Source organism: Triticum aestivum, chromosome 1B (genome assembly GCF_018294505.1).
Source record: "Triticum aestivum cultivar Chinese Spring chromosome 1B, IWGSC CS RefSeq v2.1, whole genome shotgun sequence".
Classification (NCBI taxonomy): Eukaryota; Viridiplantae; Streptophyta; class Magnoliopsida; order Poales; family Poaceae; genus Triticum; species Triticum aestivum.
The window spans coordinates 541,506,971-541,516,546 of NC_057795.1; the positions used below are offsets into that span (position 1 = coordinate 541,506,971).

Consider the following 9,576-nt stretch of genomic DNA (forward strand, 5'->3'; position numbering starts at 1 on the left):
TTCTGTCATGGTCATATTTTTGCAGAATTTAGTTAGAACCATCAACTGAGTTTTATTTAACTCACAAGCTTATATGCATCTAGAACTTAAAGTTATACTCAAATCTCTACAGAAAGGTGAAAAACCATGCAGGAACTAAGAACAGATCGTGAACTTCTAACAAAATCTCAAAACTGGAACATGAGGGGACATATCCTAATATTGAACGTAAGTCGGCATGAAGATGTCCCAAGATACAAACTTCGTGTAATTTATCGTGAAAATTGTCCCTGATACAATCTAAAGTCCAAATTTTCATCAATCTTTATTACATAAAAAAACTTTTGTTTTCTTTGATTAAACATGCATACCAGACCTCTCCAACAAGATGCACCCCTCCAAAATGCTTTATGAAGCTGACCGATATAGAAAGCATGTAGCCATACCTATTCTTGTGCATGTCTTCAGAGCTTGAGAACAACGACGTACCGGCATCTTTCCAATAGTTTGTTGACGACTGCTAATCACCTCGCAGGCTGAACAAACACGATGGTCAAAGTTCTAATTAATTCAAACACAAACAGAATAAAAAACTGAGATAGAAGCCACTGCACACATACTATTCTGAATCTGACAATCAATTGAAGTGACACCTTTCTATTTGTACACTTATAAACATCTCAAATATCACAAATTACAGTTCAGATTTTGTTCACATACTCTAGTAATTACTGGTAGTGAAAAAATGGTTTACAAATAGAACGTGGTGTGATCTTCAAAAAAAAGGAATATAACCTGGTGTGTTGTTGCTTCAGCATCGCGTTACTACAACGGGAAGCCATCGGCCTCCTTCCCGCTAGCTCTGAGAAACCGCATTTCCGCTGTCAGGGTGCCGGCGTCTTCTTCAACATGATAGCCTCCCTCCCTCTGCTTCTTGTTGTCTCCAGTTGTGCCAGCATCAAAGAACCATCCACCCCTAGCATCGACGAGTGCGTTGAATGGGCGACAGCAGAGTGAGAGTCGGGCCTGAAGATGTTGTCACATGCCTTGTTGATCATTTGACCTGTGAGACACCAGTGCGACGGATAGGATCGGCGGTCACGCCATCCCCGGATGCACAGTTCCTCCGCTCCTTCACCGCCATAACCCAGAGCCCTCCGACATGCCCCACCACGACTAAGAGCCCTGCTCCATGCTCCGCTCCTTAGCAATTTGTAAATCAAAGAAGGCAAAATGAACCACTCATATAAATTTTGCTGTGAAGTTGCTTCTACACGTGAACATAAGAAAAAGGGGTACTAGAAAATACAATTAGGCAAAACTTGTGAACCTTCTTAGTCTCATACCTGAAGCTACAAGGCCGTTGTGGCACCTGTCGGACAATAGAGCAACAAATAGGATCGGCGGTCGCGCCATTCCCGGATGCACAGTTCCTCCTCTCCTTCCCCGCCACAATACAGAGCCCTCCTCCATGCTCCACTCCTGAGCAAAACCAAAGAAGGCAAAACAAACCACACATATCAATTTTGATGTGAAGTTGCTTGTACACGTGAACATAAGAAAAAGGGGTACCATAAACTACAATTAGGCAAAAAATGTGAGCCTTCTTAATCTCATACCTGAAGCTACAAGGCTGTTGTTGTCATCAACCATTGCTTCTGTATGTGCGTATATTGGTATTCAACCTCAATTTCTCACCAATACATTGACCATACACCAATAAAGTAGGTAGAGATTCTTGTTACCGTGATAGAAGAAACACTATGAAATGCATCATACATAAGCAAATTCAGGAAAGGTGTCGCATCCAGACCTACTACATCAGAAGCATCCTTGTCGTTGACCCTGTTGGTTGACGTGATCATGAGGACCAGGGTTCAGGGCAGTCGACACATGGTACGCCGCCTCCGACTTAGGAGGTATAGTCGCGGGCATCAGGCTCCATCTGCTCAATCATAATTAGCAAGTTTCAACCTACAATCATGTACACTTTTCACTTACTCCACTGCAACCTATACTCCATAAGAGACATGCACTTACCAGCCACAACATCAATACAAGGGAAACATGCAAGTGAAACTTGGAAAGTATAAACATGGATTTATTGAGCACATTATAGGTTCCCGGACTATAGGATGTTATAGCTGCGAATTATAGATTCCATTCGGTCGTGTATTCCATTCAGCAACATCTAAACCTTTACCAGTCAATCTGTCTGAACTGCAATCCTCTCTCCTCTCTGTACTATCTTTTTTTCATCTCTCAAGATTGCACATCACATACCAGTAGCAGTATCGAGGTCACCACGAGGCAGCCACTGCTCCTTCCCATCATCCATCGAATCCATCTTCCTCGGGTCCACGGGTTCGAGCGGGATGCCGGCGATGGCCAGAGGGCGGCGGCGCGCATGCCGGTAGGGGGAAGGGAGAACAGGGGCGGCGACGCGCCCTCCTGGAGGAGGGAGGAGCAGGGCGGTAGCATGTGCGCCGGGAGGAGGTCGGGAGTGTGTGGGAGGGGCGCGCATAGGCGGCATGTGTGGCCGGGAGCGAAGGAGGAGGTGGGGGTGGGGCGCAGGGGCGGGCCCACCTCAATTCAAGGGTATTCAGTTGAATACTGTAACACCCCAAAAATTTAACCAGATTTTTTTAGTTTTAAAATTTTTCCAAGAGTTTAAAATTCTTGCCTGAAGTTTAGTTCCATTGATTTCAAAAAAAAACTGTTTGTTAATATTGAGGATAATTATTTTCCTAGTGGAGCTTTCCAAAATATATTAGACTTCTATGCTCCCTATGTATATTTTCATAATTAGTAGATTTATTTATTAAATTATTTCACCCTGAACTTTAATCATTAAAATGGTTTGTTTTAAGTTTTGAAGCTCTGTTTTGAACTGCAACCAGTTGATAACTCTAACTAATATTCCAACCAAAATTTGGAGATGTCCTGTGATGTCTCTAAATCACTTTTGTGCAATAATAAAATTATTTCATTGCTTTTTTTGAGTGTTGCACATATTTTTCTTCTCTGGTCCAGTGGACATTTTTGCACTACAACCCATTTAAATATGTCCCTAGAGCCTCCACCAAAATTATGGGATGTCACTAGTAACATGCCACCCAGCTTTATGCAAAAACATAGTGGTGTTCTTTGGAATATTTGAGTGCATCAACCTCTTTTTCATTCTGGACCAGACTTGTGTTTTCTATTGCAACCCCATCCTTCCTTGCTCAAGTGACCTTGTGCCTTCTCATGCTTGTAGTCAACCCTGCAAAACCCATAAGTCCAGGAGCATGCACTCTTTGGAACATTTTTGGCCCATGTAAGGATGCCACTTACTCACTGCCCAGAAGTATGGTTTTGCAAAACTTGCACTAGCAAGTTTCTCCTTTTTGCAAACTAACTTCACCACCCTCTCTTCCATCCATAGAGACACTGATCTGGAGAATTTGGCCACTCCAAGAACTACCTAGGTGCCTTTGGCATTCTGTCAAACACCATGAGTGCACAGCCAGATTTGGCATGACTTCAAGTTTTCATGGTGAACTTGAGCCCCTGACCAATCCACCATGTCCCTTGATCCCCTTGCTGACCCTAGACTAGACCTGTGTATTGCCAGCCTCAACCGCGACCTTTAGGCTGCCCTGGCATTTCGTCGAGGATGTCCCGGGCGTGCCCTGGGCGCGTCCAGAGCGTGCGTTTGACACCCACGAGCGCCCGAGCCGCCGCGTCATGCCACGCACTCAATCCGGTCCGTGACCGACCGCAGCCAGCACGCAGTGTCCCCTTCTGCACCCACCAACCCCGCAGCTCTCGCCACGTCTCCGGCAGGCCAGCCGCTAGCCGCCACCGCCGCCCGACCGCTCCTGCGCTAGCCAGCGCCACCCAAGCCACCAGCGCTCGCCACCTGCCTCCTGGAGCAGTGCGTGCTCATCCACAGCTTCGTCCTCTAGCGCGCGTCGCCACCACGTCGCCTAGCTATAGAACGGCGGTCGCCGGCAAGCTTATCCACGGCCGCCGCAAACCGACTCGATTGTGCTATAAAAGAGGCCCCCGAGCTCAAACCCGCACGCACGCAGCCTCACACCATTCTGCTCGTGCCCCTTTGGTCGTCAATCGAAGGGAGGGAGTCGTCTTCCTCCTCTCCGGCAACTCCAACCGCCACCACGGCCCCGGCCATTCCGGCGCCACCAGGGCCTCCCCCTCTCCACTCTCTCCACCAGGAACCCCCTCATCCTCCTGTGAGCCCGCCCCCTACTCAATCTTGATCAGGACTCGCCGCGGGCGAGATTTCACTTTTTCCGACGACCACCGTCCGCCGCGGAGCTCGCCGCCGGCAGCTCCTTCCACCCCAGGAGACAAAACAACCACCGGAAGGACCGCCCCGGTCTTGCGGATCCATCCCGACCATCTGGAGCCCGCGAGGAGCCGCCGTTCGCCGGTGTTGATCGTCTATGCCTCGCCGCCGTTCGGGCAGCGAAAGAGGAGGGAGATTAGACTGGTCAAACCTGACTAGTGGGCCAGGAGGGCCCACTGTCAGTGACTCAGGCGCAGTCCACGCTGGATAAGTGGAAGCGCATTTCAAAAATGCGCCTTCGACGTGTACGTATTTCGAGATGTTTTTCTTTTCTGTTTTGTTTTAAATAGCAGATTTTTGACCAAACTTTGACCGACTGTATCTTTTTAAATACAACGCCAAATAAATTAATTCTTTTTCCTACCTCTCTCAAATATTGTCTAGTTTATTTTAAGATTTATTTGAAAAAATTTCAAAACAAATTTTTGTGCTATTTTGTTTTTGTGTGTTAATTCATATATATTCTTTTAAATAGGATTTTTGAAGATTCCAAGATGTTTTGGATGCACCCTTCTTTCCCATGACCTGAAGGCAAGCATTCTGAGCCCTGGTGTAATTTATGTGTGTGTTGTTTGAATTGGTGACAACACCACCGCGACGCGAGCATACGTCATTTTATGTGAGGAAGTGATCCTACTCATGAGTGCATTTTATAATGAGTTTATGCTAAGGAAGTTGACATGATTTGTGATGGAAATCACCGTCCTACGTCTTTCATGCATACCGGAAGGGAAGCCGGGAAGGCCTCTGTCTTGGGTAGACACGGTCTTGTCCCTAATCCTCCGTCGAGATGGTCGTGTTCGGTATGGCATGAGGGATATGTCACGTGATGTTTCTATCTGTTGTTTGAATATATTCGTTATGCTAATCATGCAGGGAATACTTAAACCTCCTGAGTCGACCGTAGATCGAGTCTTGTTCCAGTAACCCCCATACTTGTTTCGTACTACCACTCGTCTCTACAACAAGTAGAGTACGGTTCAGTAAGTTGTCAACCTCTTTCTAGCACACACCATACAGAGAAGCCATGGTGGAAGATACCGGTTGTAGCTGGTAGGCAGGCCACCTGGTCCGGGGGCATGGGTGTTTCCGGTTGAGACCGAGAGGGGAGGCCACCCCTTAGAGCGCGCGATATAAATTTGATCCCATGCTACGTGAGGTTGTAGCCTTCCCACTTAGAGTTTGCTTGACAGGTGTCGTGGGTGATTCCAGACACGTGTGAGTTAAGCTGGTGTGTGCAAGTTAGGTGTGTTTTCAGCAAAAAGACCGTAGACGGAATTAGTCCCTATGGACTAATGGAATCCGTTACTCGTGGGTAAAGAGTACACCCTCTGCAGAGATTAAACCTATTCGAATAGCCGTGTCCATGGTTAAGGACTACAGTCTGGGATGGGTCAAGTGTCGGTCTTAGTGTCGGCCTTCGGAGGTGAAACTGCTAAACCAGAACAGGAATTACTACTTGTGACTTGTGATGAATATGATCATTATTATTGTTGACTAACTCGTGATATTATTGTTATTATCGAATATCCCTAGGATGGTTTTACCTCTGGGATATTCATTATGATTATTTCTTTTAAAGCCCTTTATGTGGTGTCGCTCAGACGCCCGACTGTGGTATTTCTTTTAAAGCCCTTTATGTGGTGTCGCTCAGCCGCCCGACTGTGGCATTTCTTTTAAAGCCCTTTATGTGGTGTCGCTCAGACGCCCGACTGTGGCATTTCTTTTAAAGCCCTTTATGTGGTGTCGCTAAGACGCCCCGACTGTGGCATTTCTTTTAAAGCCCTTTATATGGTGTCGCTCAGACGCCCGACTGTGGCATTTCTTTTAAAGCCCTTTATGTGGTGTCGCTCAGACACCCGACTGTGGCATTTCTTTTAAAGCCCTTTATATGGTGTCGCTCAGACGCCCGACTGTGGTATTTCTTTTAAATCCCTTTATGTGGTGTCGCTAAGACGCCCGACTGTGACATGTTTGTTGGTTTACTCCAAAAAAATTTATATTGCTATGTCATTACATATTCATAATTAACAAACTCGTACGCATCAGAGGTTTATTTATCATCTGTGACTGACGTCGCGAGTATTTAATATTTTCAGCACATCATTGTCATATTATGCCTGTGTTCATAATGTTTGCGAGTACATTCAAAGTACTCACTGGCTTGTCCCTGGCTATTGTCTTGGCCAGATTTTCTTGCGCGGAGAGGAGCGACCATGCCGTCAGTCCCGGAACCTAAGCAACGGTGATAGCAGCATCGCGAAGATAGGAGTTAACCTGGTCAGCTGTTCCTGTGGGAATTGGAGCCCCATAGACACTGATGATCCACAAACCACTTCCGCCATCAACCATTAAAAACCATTTGTTGTACTCACAGGCCAGAATGGTCTTGTACTACATACTTTGTATTTTGCTTGGAATTTCTGTATCAAGTTGGTGCCTCATCAGCTAACAGTTATCCTGGGGCTGATGAGCACGAGGGCCATTTTCTAGAAATTAATACCCGGAGAATCGGTCGCCACAGACTTGGTATCAGAGCCAGGCTGACCATTGGCTAATCCTATCTTAGCCAGGTCGGATAATTTAGGAAAACCAACCTACCAGACCCTAACCAAAACCCCAGCCAAGCTTCTCGTGCAAGATAGCCACACTGTGGTCCCGACACTTTTTGCAGTCGATGCCCAACCTATCAAATTAGCCTGTCGATCACACACCAGTGACCGATGGCAAAAATGTCTCATTCACAAGCGTGCGAAGGAAGACTCCGTCCCTTTTTCTATAAAAAGGGCACGCTAGCCTCAACCCAGCCCAGCACAGCCTCTTCCCCAACCTAGCCACAATGCCTGGTCCCATAGTGCACAATGAGACCACAGCAACCAATCTTGGAGGTTTCGTGACCATACTCGCAAACCTCACCCGTCGTGCATATGCGTTAGAAGAGCCCCCAGAATATGTTGTGTACCAAGGACCCATGAGCGGTGAGGACCACCAATTCTGGGCCACCGTGCACATCTACGGTAGGGGTCTGTCGCCAGAGCGCCCCTACAGGTTCACCGGAAGAACAACTTCCTTCGAGCCACAAGCCACTCAGCTAGCCGCTCGAGAAGCTATAGTTCAACTCTGCCAGTTGTCGCCCAGAGTTAACTGTCGCTCGTTCTACTACTACCCCAGGCGTGAAGGGTATGGTAGACCCCCCCAAGTTGCCAACGGAGATCACGAGACAGATCCCGCGTTGTTGCACCTAGTGCGCTATGTAAGTGCACTAGAGGCATTGTTCGATCAAATCACTATTGATCTGATCGCAGCTCGAGAAGAGCTAGTTCTCCGAGCCCCAGCAAGCAGGGAAGCCGAGCCCAACGCCAGCAACCCAGTCGTGCTGTTCGGACACCCGATCGAGACCCTGAGGTCAGCTCCAACCAGCGGCCAAGGTGTCTTGATGACCCCAGAAGTGCTTCGTCACCTTTTGGGAGCACACTCCAACGGGATTGTGGCCAACAATCCCCGCGATGGTCATCATCGCTACCCCGACCCTGCAGTCCCTCCACCATCTCCGACTAATCCCGACAGTGAGACACGTGGAGAAGCCTCGACATCCACCAGACACGCCTGTTTAGACGTAAACGAGGTAGATTAAGCCGTGCGAGTAGTACCGAGTCTCAGTGTATCCTCGTTTTGTAATCGTGTAGACTTGTTATAAACGCAGCCTGTTATTGTGCCTCTGTTTTAATAGTAGCCTTGCATATTTTGTTAGCGCCTAGTTGCATATTTCCCGGGCACAGCTACCAAAATCGACCCCGGCGACACTCACAGTAACACTTCTCTTTATGAGATATGTGTATCTCCGACACGGACCCCGACTCTTGAGGTGATCTGGCATATTTATTACATTTTACCACGGTAAATAAATTGGCCCAGATGCTATATAAGAAGGCCACATTGTGACCTTACCCAGCAACCCTCACCTCGTGCACCACTCTCACAACCATTTCTTACCATGCCGAGCACTAGCATTTATCGGAGAACCCCAGATGCCACCCCAGGTAGCTTTGTCAAAATATTGTGGGATTTTACCTGCAGTACCATGGGTTCTACCCAGCCACCCCAGTACGAGCTGTTCAAATCGAGAATCACCCCTTCCACCTCGGAATATTGGGCAGCAGTACACATTCCTCCCGTAGACCCCAACCAAGATCCAACGGAGGTTTCCTTCGTGGGGAAATCTATGTCGACCCCACGCTTGGCCATATAAGCTGCTGCGAACGAAGCGATTGCTCGTCTTCGATCCGCAGTACCCTATGCCCGCGAACGAGGGTATTATTACTTTCCGAGCCGTGCAACGCCCGGGGGAGTAACATCTTTCCCCGGTGGGTGGATTGAGAGAGACCCAGTACTGGCCAACCTCATCCAGTACATCATCGCTCAAGAGCATTTGAACCAGCGAGTGATGGATTATCTCCAGAATCTCACTGATCTGAATCCTCAGATCGCCATCGGCAGACCACTAAGGCCCGATCCGGAGAGACACATTCATCGACTGATCAATCCCCTTCCTCCGATAGAAGAGGAGTGCATTCCTCTACCAGAGACTTTTCCTCAAGACCCTGTCCAGTTACCATTCTCATTTTAGACGTCACTGCTATGCTTGTTATTTCAGCATTTATTATTACGTTGTAACTTATGCATGGTACCTCAGATTTGTGCGACGAGTCCAGTATTTAGTTTCTACATATGTGAGTGGTTTGCTTCGTGAGTAACCTGTGTAACCGCGAAAATCCTGGAATGAGATTTCTTTTTCCAGAATTGCTGCATCTTTTATCCTCTCGCTGCATGGATTATTTATTTTATTTCACACAGCACCACGACAGCAGACCCACAACCACTCGTACTCTTACACTGCTTGCAATACACGCAACCTAGTTGCATCTCACCAACCACCCTTCTAAGCACTCCACATGCCTCCAAGGGAGAGATTAGCGGATAATCATCCGGATACTAATCACCTCCGGCACTCCAATAACAGTTAACACCTGGGATTACGCCTAATCCTCGTGATCACCGCCATCGCGGAGAGCCAGCACCCAGGCGGCAGCATCACGACGATCATCAAAGATCATCACGCACAGGAGCACAGAGAGCCCCAGCACTACCGCCAGCCCTCCACACACCAGGATCACGTACCAGTTCGGCACCGTCTCCGCCATTGGAGCCTCGTCTCGAGCTCCGGTGGGCAGTAATGGAGGAGG

General features: G+C 47.9%; 1 long non-coding RNA gene across 1 annotated transcript; it reads right to left on the reverse strand.

Annotated features, from left to right (window-relative positions):
- Positions 1–1,354: 1,354 nt before the first annotated feature.
- Positions 1,355–2,393, reverse strand: LOC123094244 (uncharacterized). Its single transcript, XR_006445775.1, has 3 exons — positions 2,263–2,393; positions 1,599–1,924; positions 1,355–1,461 (listed from the first exon to the last, which is right to left on the reverse strand). It is a non-coding gene; the product is annotated as an uncharacterized lncRNA (long non-coding RNA).
- Positions 2,394–9,576: the final 7,183 nt, after the last annotated feature.